Source organism: Lampetra fluviatilis, chromosome 20 (assembly GCF_964198595.1).
Source record: "Lampetra fluviatilis chromosome 20, kcLamFluv1.1, whole genome shotgun sequence".
NCBI classification, from domain to species: Eukaryota; Metazoa; Chordata; class Hyperoartia; order Petromyzontiformes; family Petromyzontidae; genus Lampetra; species Lampetra fluviatilis.
The window spans coordinates 7,170,596-7,187,455 of NC_136294.1; positions in this window are offsets into that span (position 1 = coordinate 7,170,596).

Sequence of the window (16,860 nt, forward strand, 5' to 3'; positions counted from 1 at the left end):
TTGCATTGCCACGCAGTTTTTCTGTTTGAGCTGTACGTATGTATGTTGAACTTCTTTCGCACCGTACATCGCAAACCGTGCTAATCAAAGTTGTGGCCCGGGGCCTACGTTTGTATCTGTGTGCAATGGTGGGCTTTAGGTGTGCGGGGGGGGGGCTGTAAGGCCTCTTGGCCCAAAGGAAATGGACTCACAGTGGACTGAGTCAGCTTCTTTGTTTTCAGTTTGAGTCACTGTCTCAATTGCACCGCAAATGAGTTGTGGTCACTGTGTCAACGAGTGCCTCGGAGTCGTCATCGTCGTCATCTTGGACAAGAGATGTTACAGCATCTCCCACCCCCCCCCCCCCCCCAGGAGCGCTCGCTCATTTCACATTTCTGGAACTAATTTGTATCAGAGCAATGTGGCTGGCTGGCCACTGCAGAGTGTACACTCACATATTTCCAAATATAGGGATTTATAGCAGCAGTACTCTTTCATGAAAAACTCACCACACAACAGTTCGGGGCAATGGCCCTTCTTAATAGTCCATGATGAAGGGTCAATGCCCAAAACGTCGTTGATTATATATATTTTTAAGGTAGTGTTGTTGACAAGTGTGGTGCGTATTTGATGGCAGTACTTGTGCTTGTTATTGTGGAGGTGGTGGTGATGGTGATGGTAGTGTTGGTGGTGATGATGGTGATGATAGTGGTGTTGATGGTGATGATGGTAGTGTTGTGGTGATAGATGTGATGAGTTGTTTTTGTAACTCGTGCTTGTGCGCCACTGCCAACACAGCTTCAACAAATAATGTGTGCTATTACATGGTGCTGCTATCCTATAATATGTGTACAAAATCACGTAAAGAATAAGCTTTCATTTTCAATAGCGTCAGGATTTAAAAAAAAAATGTTTTTAAGTAATGAAATAAGACTTTCAAAATAAACGTTTCACATTTGAGTCTTTGAAAACATAGCTTTTAGACAAGCCAAGGTACGTACACAGTTATTTATTTATGCATTGGCTTTGGGTATTTACAGTTCTCAAAGAATAATGGAAGTCAGTTCAGAATGAATTAAGCTCCTCTTTTATCTTTCAAGATCTTAACTTTTTTCAACACATACAAATTGTATGGCTGGGTTTTTATTATTATTTTTAATAAAGTGGTGTAACTGAGCACACGCCTAAAAGCTTTTTGCAGATATTTGTTCACTGATTTGTGCATTGAGTGTAGTTTGTGATCTGTGAAAACAAAGATTACATCTAATTCACATCGCTGCTTGACATTTGGCAAACATAGGAAATGTGCTGTACAATTCTGAGAAATGTCAAAACATATGAAAGAGAAATCGCATTAAATCGTGGAGCGCGTCAACCGCCGAGGAGTCGATGACCCACGCACAACAAAAAACACAGCAAGCCCAGTCCCGCCGTTGCTCTAATAACCAATCAAAGGTGTGTAATATCGGAGCCGCTGACAGACGAGCAAACACCACGGGGCCGTACTTTAATTGAGTGGGGCAGGGGGGTAGGTAGTAGGATGTGCGGCAGTGCACTCGTCACAGAGAGCCCCGAGGTTCATCGGTTTGTTAACCCAATGCCAAACGCCACCGCTTTGCTTTGCGCGATGAGTAACTGCGTCACTAAAACAAGGAGGGCTTTTAAGAGGGGGCGGTGTGTGTGGGGGGGACATTAAGCCAGACCCTTGCCTGTCCACTTGTGGGTTACTAAAAAACTCTCTTTGTACGCATCAAACATTGTAACCGGTCAAGGATGCATTAATCATTTTATGTAGTAGTAGTATTATTATTGTACCGTGCGCACCAGCTTTCAATTTTGTAGGGCCTGTGTTTATTCTCGGCTCTCAAGAGTGTCCTTCATACCGACTGGATACCGCGGGTCTTTGTAAACTTCTGTCGTTCAATGTGATCAAGGAAACAAAAACGTATGTTTGCCCTCAGTGCTGATAAGAGTTAATGGAGCTTAAAATAATGAATGATATTTGCAGTTACCTGATCCTGCTTGTGGGCAATCTACTCAGCACAGATTTGTAAATAAAATTGGAGCAAATGCAAACAGAACTAATTAAAAAAGCGCCTTTTAATTATATGCCTCATAAAGGAAAGGCCTTCAGGCATTTTTCTTCCTGTCTTTGTAGAAAAACCAGTTCAGCATTTGCACATGGGTTCATTTAATTAAAAAGGTTATAAAATCACAATAAGCGCTTGTGTTGCCTGCTATTTACCCCCCGCCCCCCTGTGTAAGTGATGGGTCGCACCTCGTTATTCTCAACACTAATCCTAACATGGCTTGGACCAAGCAATTTTACTGGTAATTATTTCCAACTATTTTTTTGTGGATATAGTTGATGACATAATCAGAGGCAGCGTGAACCTGTTGATGGCAATGCAGGAACTGCTAATAAGTCCTGGAAAAAAAGATGTCATTTAGGAATTCATCTTACTGCTGGATCCATTCAATGTACGAGGTGTGTGATGGACAAAAAACCAGCTGAGATGCATTCATCCATTATTATACATGATGGGGTCGCACTCATTACAAATACACCACCATGCCTTGCTCATCTCGTCAAGGAGCATAAACCACCATCACGCGAACTCCTGTCATCCGTACAGCAGCGGCTTTTGGCTAACCATCGAACAAAGACGACCACTGCATCGCGCGCTTTCAGATGAGCTGGGGCCGTCTGGAACGCTCTCCCTTCCGATATCGGGAAGTGACTGGGAGCTATGCACATTTAAATTTAGGTTGAACACGCATTTATTTAGAACTTCGTTTTGTGTTTAGTTTGTTGTCCCCCCCCGCACCTCCACTTAGCACGGCTGGCTACGTACGGTGCGAAATAAGTTCACCATACATATTGTAGGATTTCACAAGCGCAAACTAAATGCATGCTGTACATGCTATCGCTTCGCACACGTGCTTACCGTCCGTAGCCATAATAATTTGAAGCCCTTTGCCAATCCACTCCTGGATGAAGGCCTCCCCTATGCTATGCCAGGCATAGGGGTTTGTTTGGCCATACTTCACCACTTTGGTTGGTGTGGGTTGGTGAGGGGGGTGGGGAGTTCAGGCGTCACTCCCCACTGAACTTAGCGATGACTGGGTGCAAAATGCAATGCACGAACCGTGGCACCCACCACTCCTTGCTTACCATCCTGTAGTCACTGTTAAAAAAGAACCATATGCGTGTATAGCTTCGGGGCAGCTTTGTGTGCGTGTGTGTGATTATTGAACAACTTTACAAAGACTGAAATGATGACCTGGATATACACTAACCAGTGATTGACAATGTTTCCAAAGTCGGTGTGAAACGCGGTGCATTGACTTGCAATGCCTTCCCACCGTGGCACAAAGCACCAGACAGGCACAGTGCAGTATACACAGGGGCCGTCCATAAATGACGTCACGCACCTAGGGGGGGGGGGGGGTCAGACATTTGTGACGATGTGTGACGAGGGGGAGGGGGTGATAAATGTGACGTCACATCAAAATGCGCAACTTTAAATAAATATAGACAACACGTTCTACTTAATTAAATATACTTTTAATAAATGTTTTCTCCTACAACATCAGAGTGCAGCGCCACATTAAATACGCACTACAATGACAATAGTTTAAAGCGATTTGAAGCATGTTTTTTTGGGGGGGGAGGGGTGGCAGAGCTTTATGACGTCATATTTGAGGGGGGGTCTGACTTTTTGTGACGCCGTGTGACGAGGGCGGGTGGGGGGTCAAAAATCGTCCCAAATCGCGTGACGTCATTTATGGACGGCCCCACAACGCTTTGCAATTCTGCGCAATGCTTTGCAGAGTTGCACGCAACTGTGTCGAGTATTTTCTCTGTCGGAGGTGTCAATGGCGGGAAGATAAACCGATGGGTAATACCTTGGGGCACATTGTGCCATGATGTGGATGTTGCTTGCACTTAGGCATCGGCTCGTCGAGATGGGCTCGTGGCGCAACGATGACCGTCGGTTTGCAACGTGGTGCCAACCTCAGAAGGGCCGTGGGAGCGTTCACCGCACCGATAATGTTCATCTCGGTGGTGAACTTGCAGTGTAAAAGCCTCGTGAAAGCTCGTTACTGAATAACTCGTACGACATTTCGTCCTCTTAAAGTAACCGGCAGATGAATTTAGATCACTTGAATGCAAGTTCCGTGAATTGTAAATATGACTGAGAAATGACAGCTATTTTGTGTCTGCAGTACAATTACAGTTACGTCTCTCTCCTTTAAGAATGATTACTGGGGGACTCTTTATTTGTGTTGCAAACGGCACTTGTTTATTTCTGTTCGACACGGCGAGCGGTTGCCATTTTCCTCGCGATACATTTATCTCATTACTTTACCGCGACAGAGGAGGCCAGTTGAGTCGTGTTCGACTGTCTATCAGTGCCGCAATATCCAAGGCAGGCTTATCACACGGCGGCGCGGAGCAAATCTCAGACAAGGGCTGCGCGAAGGGAATGAGTCCCAGAAGGTGGCAATTACACTGGAGGGAACCCCTTCAGGTGAGGTGTACATGGATAAATCTGACAAAAGCCCACAAGGAAGGAACCTTCTATGTCTACCAGCTGTGCCCTGGGGGACCTACATCCGAATGTTTACTGCGAGGCACGATCCTTTAAGGGTGTCAGAGCGACTTGAATAGATAATCGCAGAGTCTTGACTTAAAGCTTTCGTGACTGCAGGAATTCATATTTTTGGGGTATTTCGGTAAAGTCAAGTAGATAGGTTCAAAACAATTATTACAAAAAAAAGTTGTACCTATCTACGTGACTTTACCAAAAGGGCTGGGTTCACTGGGGAGCTCTTTTGGGTCTCATTTTTTTTACCTATTTACGTGACTTTACCGAAAGACCCAAAGAAGATGATCCCAGAGGGTCGATAGTTATCCTGGTACTGGCCAGAAACGCGGACGCACAGGTTCAACAGCACGAGAGCCTCAGGTATTTCCTGACAATAGCAGCCCTGACAAGTGGGCACATTCGCCATTGTGGTGCTGCTGTACCTGTGGAAGTTCAGCTTCATCCCGTCACCGACAACATTCTTGACAATGCGGGAATACAGCACTGAAACCTGAACACCTGCTAGTGGCACCATTATTACCTTTTAAAAATCACCGCCGAACACCTTCAAAATTGCACCATTGTCAGACTGTGTGTAAAGATCAAAAGGCATAACATTACGCGCATTTAATAACTCCCACTGCATGTCCCCTTTGTACGCAATCCCCTATTCATAGTGGCGTGTGGAGTCACAGGATACGAGGGGAGGGGCTGGGTTCACTGGGGAGTTCTTTGGGGTCTGTCCTAACCACGAGCTTAGCTTGTGACTTTATCCGTGAGCAGCTTGAACTAGCAGCAACATTTTCAACAAAGTGCACTCCTTTTAGAGCCCGGGGGATCATCACAGCGAGTGTCAATTTTATGAGACAGTAATAGAACAATTTGTATCCAGGGTAGGCACGCCCAAGCAATGGTCAAATGAACAAATGATGAAATAAAAACTGGGCCCCTCTTACTGAATTAATCTGAAGGGATGGATGGTAGAGTAACTCAACTCGAATTGTCTCGGTTGTGATGAATTACAAATTAAACACGTGCTCATTTCAGCATTGATTGTTTGAGAAAAGAAATATTATTGCAAGAAAGTTTATTTTAAGATTATGGTAATTAGTTGTCATGTATGGATTATAAGTGGCATATTTCATGAAATCATCATCATCATCATCATCATAAATTACATAGCTCTATTTAGAATGTTTCTGCCATAAAAAAACAGCAATACTTTCGAAACTTTTAATGTCTCAGAACACAACCCGTCCAATATGGGCCTCGAAGAAATTGAACGTGCAATGTTTTTTTTTTAGATATCTAATTTGAGTTCAGTTGTGTGACGGACAGACGTTTATTGTGAATTCATTGTGACTTCGGATGGCCTAAAGCTTCGTTTCATTAAATAGAGCAACAGAAAGGACGAATTCCTGATGAGCTCACGGATATTTTAATAACATGTATCCCCTTAGTGGTCAGACCGGAGAAAGTCCGAAAGATGGGGGCACTGTACAGCATTGCCGCTGGACAGTTTAATTTCAAGCCATCCCCAACACTTCACCTTTGGTGAAACTTTTCAAATTAGCACCTCGTACTGTGTTTCCTAGGGGAGTGGGGGCTACAGCCATCTAGGTATACTGCCGATCGCTCAATCACTCATGCTACACAGGTAAATTGTATAAGGCCAGCCACTTCCAAATGCAGGCGTTGAGGGCTGTCGAAGTTGCAGAGGCAATGTCCTTCACCTGCAGGGACAACAATACATCGATGTGCACACTGACAGGGAATCGTGCCCGTGATGGTTACCGGGTGGAGATGTAGGCCTGGCACACGCTGCTGCTTCGAACCAGAGGTCGCAAACGGGTTTTGATTCTAGATTTGAAGCTTTCGTGACTGCAAGGATTCATATTCTTAGGTTTTTTTCGGTAAAGTCACGTAGGTAAAACATTAAAATTAATTAAGTACCCGGCCGCACCAGGGTCGCAATCGGGTACCCGTACCCGGCCGGATACGGGTACCCATTTTCTTAGGTTTTTTCGGTAAAGTCACGTAGGTAAAACATCAAAATTCATGAAAATAAAATAAAATAAAAACAAAAATCACGACGTTTCGGAGGCAACACAAGTCTCCGTCATCAGGTGGGACCGTCACAGCCGAATTCCCTACCCGTACCCTACCCGAAATGAGTGACAAACGGTTACTCACCAGTGACTCACGGCCTACCCGTACCTGTACCCGGCCGCACCAGGGTCGCAAACGGTTACCCGTACCTGGCCGGGTACGGGTAGCCGGGTATCGAGTAGGGTACGGGTATTGGGTACCCGGTTGCGACCTCTGCTTCGAACACAGCCAGAAGCCCCCCCCCACCCCCGCCCCCCTGGCCCTCACTCAAAATCTCAACTCGAATATCCACGCAAGAGGCGACTTCGGTGGCTGTGTAGTGGGGGGGGGGTTACGTGACGCCCAGTGTGACGTCACAAGCAAGCCTGAATAATGAGGCCACTACAAAGACGGGGTCGTTTAGCGCGCACGCCCATTAAATGGTGCTCGCTTTTAGGAGCCCTTGGCCCCAAGGGTCTCTTGTGGCTGCAGAGCTGAGGCGTTCATGGTTCCCAGGAGGGTGACCCACACGCAGCCCCGCTGAGTCTATGAGAATTCCAGCATTACGCGGTGCCATCGCCCCTGGGGAGATGCAATAAAGCCGACGTGTGTCGCGTTTGTTGAGAATGGGGTCCCGAGCGCAATAGGAATTTACAGGAATATAAGGATTTAATTGGGGTGGCGCGTATTCTTTGGTCCTTTCGGGAAAGTCACGTACGTAGAAAACAACAAAAGAAAAATACAAAAACCAAAAAACCCACGACGTTTCGATCGCAACACAAGCGGTCGTCATCAGGCGGAGAGAAAAGAAAAAAGAAACAAGCGACTTCCCAGCCATGGCTAACATCATCTGAGCAAGTCTTGCCCCCTCCGCACTGCTTTCACCAACCATCTGTGACCAGCGTGGTGAAGTATGGTAAAGAAAAACCCAATGACTGCCATGGCGCGAGGAGGCCTTCGTCAATTGTTGAATTGAGAATGGCTGGAATAAAAACAAGTATCTTCTTGGTTTTTTCGGTAAAGTCACGTAGAAGGGAAGTAATACAATAATAAAAATAAAACATAATAAAATAAAATAATTATTCTATTATGTTTTTTTTTTATTCCCTTCTACGTGACTTTACCGAAAGAACCAAGAAGATGAATCCCTGCAGTCACGAAAGCTTTCAATCGAAAAAAAACAAGTATTTGAGATCACGCAGGCTAAGGTGAGGTATGGTTTTATGCGAGATTTATTGGATGTCTGTTGCAGATGGCTTGAGGAAAGACATGATAGAATGGAAAGTATTAAAAACTTCAATCAATAAATCGCATGTCGCCATTGTATTTTTAATTTGCAATTCATCTGGGAAAATGTGTTCACTCAGCACACAGACATGAATCTCATTGCGTATGAATCTTCTTGTAATATGGATAAGCAATTCAAATTGTGTTTGACTGTCCAGTAATCAGTAAGATTGTCTGAGCGTAAGCAAATAACTCAAAGTTGACGCAAGTATTTACAAATTAAGATCAAGCGTATGGAATTTACAACTGTGTTCGTGTCTATTTCATTCAGTTACGTGCCAGCAAAGAGCACACCTCGAGAGCGACACGGCAATCTGGGGAATAGTCGTGCAGTGCTTCGCGCACTGCACTGTGAACCCACAGTGACATCAGTGGCGAGTGATTTCCATAGGGGTCCTGGGCCTCCATCCGCACTGGCTAGCGTAGTGAAGCATCATCGCAACAACGAAATGATTGATAAGGCAACGGGAGGCCTTCATCTAGCAGTGGATTAACAAAGGGCTGCAATTTAATGGATTCGTTTTACCTGCAAGAGTATGAACACAACGTGACTGCCTATGAAACACGATACATTTCAGTCGGTGGTGCTTAGATGAGAACCACATATTGAGAAATGTACGACTGGCTGCATGGAAACAATTGTGAAGACTGCGGAAACGCAATGCAACGCTCAATTCAATTTGCCAACTGCAGTTTATTCCAGAAACATGACATACCTCTTCGGATTGGCAGCAGATGCTCGGGAAAACTAAATCACATTTTAGAGCCCCCCCTTTCTGACTTGATTACAGCACAATTGGATGGAAACCGCGCTTCCTGCAGCCTCCCACTTGCTCGCCTTCCCACCAAGCTCACACATCTAAAAACATATTACACCGAGAAAGCCATTTTGACATCCCAAGGCCACCAACGTATTTTCCACATGTTTATGGTTCTGACGATATGATAAAGAAGCTTTGGCAAAGAGCATGGGAAATGTTATGACGAATGACAATTTCCTAAAAAAAATCCATTCATCATAAGCAAATGTTAGTCATTTTTAAAATACTGTATAGCCTTTACAAATGCCCAATGAATGATTGCCCCCGTGATAGTTTAATTATGAAAGCTTCAAAGTCAACATCGCCAATATTCTCACGTCAATAGCATAAAGGTCTTCGGCTTGTTTTACATAAAGGAGGTGACGTCACGCCCCCCTTTGGTCTTCTTCGCGGTGAGCTTAGAAAGCTTTTTGCCTATTATCTTGATGCAGCCACTTAATTAACCGAGTCGAGAGAGAGTCATTGTCTCGTCACGCTCTTTCAAGCTTCGGGCGGCAGCTCTCTTCTCCCTCTGCCCCCCTTCTAAAGCCAGAGTTGAGAAGGTTTACATGTCTATAGCCGACACTCGTTTCCTCCCCGACAGGCCAACTGCTGTAGTCTTCACATCCCCCCCCCCCCCCAGTGTATTTCCCCAGGCGATAATCGTTGTTTTTCCCAACGTCAGAAGGGTGGCGGAATTAGACAAAATCAAGCATACTGAAATATGTTTACTTAAATCTTAATGCATACTTTATTTCACATTTAATCATCCCCCCCCCCCAACTCTGCTCCCCCCCCCCCGCTTCCCGCCACCATGTTCCCCAGTGGTAAAACAATAATAAATGTTATTTTTCTTCTTCTTGGTTCTTTCGGTAAAGTCACGTAGAAGGGAAGTAATAAAATAATAAAAATAAAACATAATAAAATGAAATAATTCTCACGACGTTTCGGCTACAGGTGAAGACGGCTGCTTGCGTTGTAGCCGAAACGTCGTGAGCCGTCTTCAGGTGAAGACGGCTGCTTGCGTTGTAGCCGAAACGTCGTGAGCCGTCTTCAGGTGAAGACGGCTGCTTGCGTTGTAGCCGAAACGTCGTGAGAATTATTTCATTTTATTATGTTTTATTTTTATTCTTTTATTACTTCCCTTCTACGTGACTTTACCGAAAGAACCAAGAAGATGAATCCCTGCAGTCACGAAAGCTTTAAATCGAAATGTTATTTTATTGCGTTACTTATTGGGCGAATTGCTGAAACTTGAAGTTTTGAACCCAGTATTTATACGCCTCTTGAACGAGGGGTGTTTCGATACTGTGAGCTTCCTTGTGAACTGTCTTTGTTCTCAAGAAGGGAAACGTAAAAACGGGCCATTAGCCACATGAGCCACACTGGCAATCTTAGTGTTCCCAACATAATTATTTTGCACCCTTAAAATATGACCATATGTTTGAGAAACATATGACACTTTTGGGATCCTGGCTAGCATTGTGGGAACCATTAAAGCCATTTGTGTGAACACGAAGGCCAACTATCCTCGTCACAGAATGAGCGACTGAGCTCTTTGACATACTCACTGTGATTCTACAAGGTGATGGTCTTGCCCCGTATTCGATCATTACAATCGATGACTACGTCACGCGCACCTCAGACGAGAAGGTAAACTGACCATCCATAAAATGGGCACTTTTCAAAAAATGTACCATCAAAGTTACTGAATCTGGATTTGGCCAACAATTTGGCACCACCTTTGTCAACATTGAGCAGGTACGGAGACTTCTACACTGCTCTTGAAACCGCAGGTAAGAAAATCATATTTTACAAGGGCAGATTGAAACCAAGTATCAAAGGCACGGTAATGAAGACCATCCTGTTTTGACAACTTTAGATTAAGTATTACCTTTCATGTATCTCAATGCCATGTGTCTCAAGTTCAAGAAAATATGTCAAAGTTTCAGATCATCTTCACACATTTCGGAATTGTATTCGATCAACCATATGGCCCATTCCTCTGTATGAAACGGAGACCTGCACCATGGACAAGATGACAGAGAAATATCTGGATGGAGCTTACAACTGACTCCTCTGTATGGTGCTCAATGTGCTGTGGAGAGATCACATGACTCATGAAGTCCTACATGGTGACCTACCGCCAGTTAGTTCTGGTTCTGCAGACTAAAATTTGCTGTCTCGGTAAAAAAAAAGAGGTTTCGAATGCTAGCCATGGACACAGAGTGGCACGGTTGGCTACGCACAGCGCGAAATGAGTTCACCATGCATGCATGCCTACAACAGGGAGATGCCTGCGCAGCGTGACTCACGACCTCCTCTTGATACCAAGATCCAGGATGGTCGTCGTGTCTATACGCCGCGTCTTGGTGGCAGCCCCAACAGTCTGGAACGATATCCCTCTACACATTCGCAGCATCACCTCAATCGAGAGAGAATTAAAAACTCACCTCTACAATCATGCTTTCGAGCGACTCTGAGCTTGGCTCCGCGCCTCTGAGTTGCGGCCGTTACGTCCGCAAATTTGAGCGCGTTATGAATTGAATTATTATTATTATTAATGCTATTTGCTGGGATATTGTGGATTGGGATGATTAGAGAATGGCGATTGACAATGTATCATCCACATTCTCTCAATGTTCTTTCTGCATGCAATGACGATGCTGATGACGACTTGTATAATTTACTTACCAAATGTATGATCTGGTGCCTCAGCTCCATGCCAATATTAGTGTGACGCCAGTTAGCAGAGGCTGTACAATACACATTTAAGTGGAACGTTCTCTTAGTTTGTCATTTAAAGCACTGCGAGCTAGGGGGTAAGGGACACTTTATACATTCGGCTACAAAATCAAGAACAAGATGCTGCGTGACTCCTATCCAAGTACCTTCAATTCTCTGTCCTGGTACATGCAATTTATTCGCTTCTTGCCTCTGTCCATGATACAGCACTCGTCTCCTCAACTTGTATCTTACAATTCGGGCAACGAACAAGATTACAAACAAGTCTGGATATATATATATATTTTTGGGGGGATGTGTGGGGTATAAATTATTGCTGACTTCGTTGAGTCCATCAAATATGCTACGCAGGAATTTGCTCTGTGATTTAATCTCGACACTTTGTCTTGACAAGCACATTCTTCATGGTTGAAAACGTCAGTTGTATGTATTGAAGGGATTTTTGTTGAACTCCCGAAGGATAACCCTGAGAGACAACGTGGGATTTTGGTGCTCTTAACTCAAAAACAGGCAATGCGCAACACATGGCCACCAGCTTTGTGAGCCAAATACTTCCCAACCTGTGGTTAGCGGGCCACTGGGGGTCCTTGAGGCTGTGGGAAGTGGCCCAGCGGAATGGTTGCAGACACTACGATTTACGGCCGTTTTAATTCTGGAGAACACATAATTGGTGCGAGGTGGTCCGTGGATATTTTTGATGGTTTGACGGTAGCCCTCAGGTCCAGAAAGGTAGCGAACGACGGGTCTATGTCACCCTTTCACCCTGGAAACTTTAAACTTGACGTCGGGCACATTGTTGCGAGAGCAACGTCACGGTAAGGCAAGGGGCACAACCTATTGAGCAAGGCCTTCACTGTTTGCTTGACGTTGGACACCAAGGCGACTGGCTCTTGACATTCAGTGGCATATACACTAATAAAGGGCAGTGCTTCCATCTGATGTCACAGTGACTTTAGCTCTCAGGGACAGTCCTCCTGATAAAACACAGGGCCTCGGCGTTACTGTGGCAACTGTGACGGAAGGAAAAAAAACTCTACTTACAACTTATTCATCAACAAGCCACTCAATTATGACCCTCGTGGAAATGGGCTCTTTTTGCATTTATTTTGCCCTATTGAGCTGCCTATTCAGATTTTCCGGAAAAAAAACAAGCAAAGGACATGCATGCTAATGTGCTTGCAGGTATTATACAGTTCCTAATCGACAATATTTCAAGGAATAACATGTTTTTTTAAGGTATGTAAGGTCAGGGGTAATGAAGTAAATTGTGGAAGGGCAATACAATACATATTAAAAGCATGAATGCGATGTTTCTGGTGTACGTGCACCAAGCAAATTATTATTTCCTGAACGATGAGCTAAGTCGTACAATTTAAAGGTTACCTTTAATCATCCAGTCAAGAATAACAAATTAAACTTACAAAAAAATGTATGAGCAGCAACTGTGTCTTTAGCTCTTGGCCAAATGACATTCCTTTCTTATGCTTAGGCACCTTGCGTGAATCTGTCAAACAATACACGGGGCACACAGTTTTATTTTTAGTAACAGCCAATAGAAGTCTTAATATTTTCCAACTTAGGTACTGTAGTGATACATTGTTGCCTCTGAGGTCATGTACATACAACTATCTATTCTGGCATTTGGCATGTTTTAATGCTGCTGGGATTATCTAAATGTACTCTGTATCAATAGGTGGGTCTGTCATTATCCAGTCAGAAAAGCTCAGGCCTTGAAATAAAATCTGGTTCTCTACACGTGCCCTGCAGTCAGACCAGTTTTTTCGGAGCAATAATGCCACATAATAGGTAATGCTGGACACATGCAAATGTAAAGGTCTTCCATTTCATTAAAGTGACTGCATTCAACTGTGATGATCCAATACAACATAGATCAGGCAACTAATGGAACTGACCGTATATATATATCAGGCTTTGACTTATACTGCCATGATTGTCTAATCCGCCTGTCACAAATTCTTTGTGAAAATAAATGAAGGGTTGTATAAACCAGGAGGAATATTAGACCTATTTCACTCACGTATACATTGCCTTACGCAGAGTTATTGCCAGATTACTACTGCATATAGCTCTCTTTAATTGATGAATATATCAAATTATATCATGCTCTGAAGAGGAATGGCTGTGAAAGCTTAGGGGACTAAACCACCATATCAGACAACATTGCGTAGCACTTCTGGCTATCTTGGTTTGAGTCTGGCCAAAGAATAATTTATTTCACTTAATTCCACTTCAGTGTTTTTGTTTTCCAGACTAAGTATCATTCCGTGTCTTCTCCCACTTGCAGTGGTATTTGGGGGTTTACAAAAGAGTCGGTCCAATATACAGCATTTACCAAATCTAACGTCCATGTGCTAAATGCTGACAATTTTAATTAATGACTCAAAACACAGCCATAGATCAGTGCATAACAGTGTTAAGGGGAACGCTTTTCCCTTTACTGTTCTGAGAACTGATGTTTAAAAATATATATAATCATACGTAATAGCTTGACCAATAATAATGATTGATGGGGGTGTCTAACAAGTGACGTGTGTCGCTTTGATTTCTGGTAATTATACTCATGACCGAAAAGAACGCAAAGAGGCAAAGCTCTATTTTCGGCATTCGTTCTAAACATTGATTACAAGTTACGTAACTTGTAACAATGAGAACTGTTATTGAGATGGTAAGACTGGTTATCAGTATTGGTGGTTTTCTTAGATCTCACAACTTTCTTTTACGTTATTTACTTCATAGTTTTTATGAAGTAGTAAAAATGAGTGAGTGGTGACAATTGACCAAATGGCCATATTTCAAATTTAGTCCAGTCTTTGAGTCCCAGGTTGCTCCTAATTTTAATTGTCTTTATTCATTATAATTTCTAGGACACCATTGTGAATCCGACTTGTGTTTTCCTGTCGTCTTATTCGGTTGTTGTCCCATCTCACGGTGAAAACAAAAGTTCACTGCTCGCCTACTTACGCCCCCGGAGAGGTGGGCAAATGCTGTACCACGTGAGATTTACGCGCCACATCTGACATGAACGGCTGATTGGCAGCAATTCGGCCGGTCACAAAGCCACCCACTTGGGTGTGGTGCTCAATACCCATTTCCCTTGGGTATCCAACCATGACACAAGCACTCAAAGACAAATATCCCCTGTATAGCCTTTTAACAGGTTGTTAGGGCAAGTGTTGTTAGCGAGCACCTATTAAGGCCAGCACGGCACAAAAAAATTAACCCGTAAAAACAAAGTTTTTCACTATAAATCATTTATATGCGTGGTGGCTAGAGTCCTCTCGTCCTCTGGCTTGAGATGGCTGCCACCTATCGGTCAGATGATTGCCTGCCACCATTAAGCAATTGGTAATTAAATATGAAACATTTTTTCCTAAAAAGTGTAAAATTTTGGAAAAAAAATTTCACGAAAATAAATTGTCACGCACAACGAGTCTGTGTGCAAAATGTCAGCTCGACTGGATCACGGGAAGTGGGTTAAAAAACGACCGAAATATTTGCACGGTCGTAAGCGCGCAAGCAAGCAAGTGATATTAATATAAAGGATTTAAAAAGGGGTGGATGGTCAGCACCACACCCAGCCGCCTTTGTCTCCCTCGTGCTGATATTTTACACACCACACCAGGTACTCATTTAAGAATGAGTCGACCTAGGAGAGACCCAGAACCGGTTCAGATATTCCTCACCGATGTTGGCTGTGAGCATGAATCGAACTCGGATTACCTGGTGTGTAGTGCAGCGTGCTAACCACTACGCAACCACTCCCCATTCACGCGCTCACCACAGCTTTCACCACAGCACTCGCCAGCAACGGCACTTCAAACGCAACACGACTACCGAGTCCTTTATCCTTAATTATTCAAAATCTAAAGCCGTTGAGTGGTATTTTCCTCATTAAATTTTTTAAAAATAAATTTCTGTTATTTTAATCCATAAAGCACATGTCATTACTCCTACATGCCATTGCTCATTACTCTGTCAAGCCTTCCAAAAATAGAGGGAAAAAACATAATTGAAACGTACTATGAACTGAAAGTGATCCAAGGGAATGATGCATTGGTATTAAAATTCAAACAAAAAATGTTCAGTAGAGAATTGAGGGAAATTAATAAACACGAGTGATGTGTTTGGGGCTTATTTCGCTGACACATTTTTAATTATTTCAAATGGTATGGAAAAGCTAATGGGCAGCATGCCCTCAAGAACGCTGGCTTGTGTAAGGTACATCTCAGTCTAAACGGTGCTGACTGAACCAGCAGATGTAGCGTGTAGATTAATTATGACTAAGGTATTTTCGTAGTTAAAATACAAAAAATAGGTGTTGAGGAACCCAGTTTTCTTCTTCTTCTGAATGAGTCGACGGTTACGTAATGATCCTCATTCAATGTGGAGTGTGTACTTTCATTGCATATCGATTTACCACGTGAACTAAATTCGATGAAGTTACGTGATTGAACTCATTAGATCACGTTGTTCATGTACAAATACATATGATAATAATGATCATCATCTGCCATGGTATATCCACTGCCAAATGATGACATCCCCACATCATGTGCTGTCCATCATGCTGAAATACCACAAATCCATCTCACGTTCTCTCCGTTGGCTACCATTCCATCACCAGTCTTTGTTCATCTTACCATAATTATCTTTCCGAGCAATGTCCTGCCCAAGGCACCACTTGCTCCCTGCAAATAGGATGCCTCTGATCCATGTATTCCTCTTCCGTTCTTTCAATGTAAATTCACGAATGCACCTCCTTAGCATGCATCTTTCCAGTGTTTCGTGTTTCTAATCCATATGTCCTAACAATGTGGAGCGACTGAGAAAGTCATTGGTTAATTTTCATTAGCGAACTCAGTGCTAGAAAAGCACCCCAATCCTGCTCTTGTTCGCTTCTTTATATTCTTAATTGTGATCACGTGATCATTTTATAAAATACGCTAAGTGCAGTACTATACTGTTTACCAGTTGTGTTCCTTCAACAATCACTTTATTATATTTTGCTAACGTGTTGTACGTGATTATATATTTTTTGCTCATACCTATTTCGAGCCCGACTTTGCAGCCTTATTTGTTTAGTTCTTCAATAATTCCCTCCGCTTTAGTTAGTTTTCATCGGTGGTTATTTAAACTAAACATTAGTTTTAGAATAGCTGTGATGAGCCATGTTTGCTATGATTATTAATAATGGTTCATCAGCATTCGTGGGCTATGGCTGACACTGCACATGAATACAACTATAAGTTCGCCTTTTAAAAGAGAAAAAAAATCAGTTGCAATAAGCGACTGATGCAATAATTGATAACCAGGAACAAAACCATGAAGCTTTATTTGATCAAGTACCA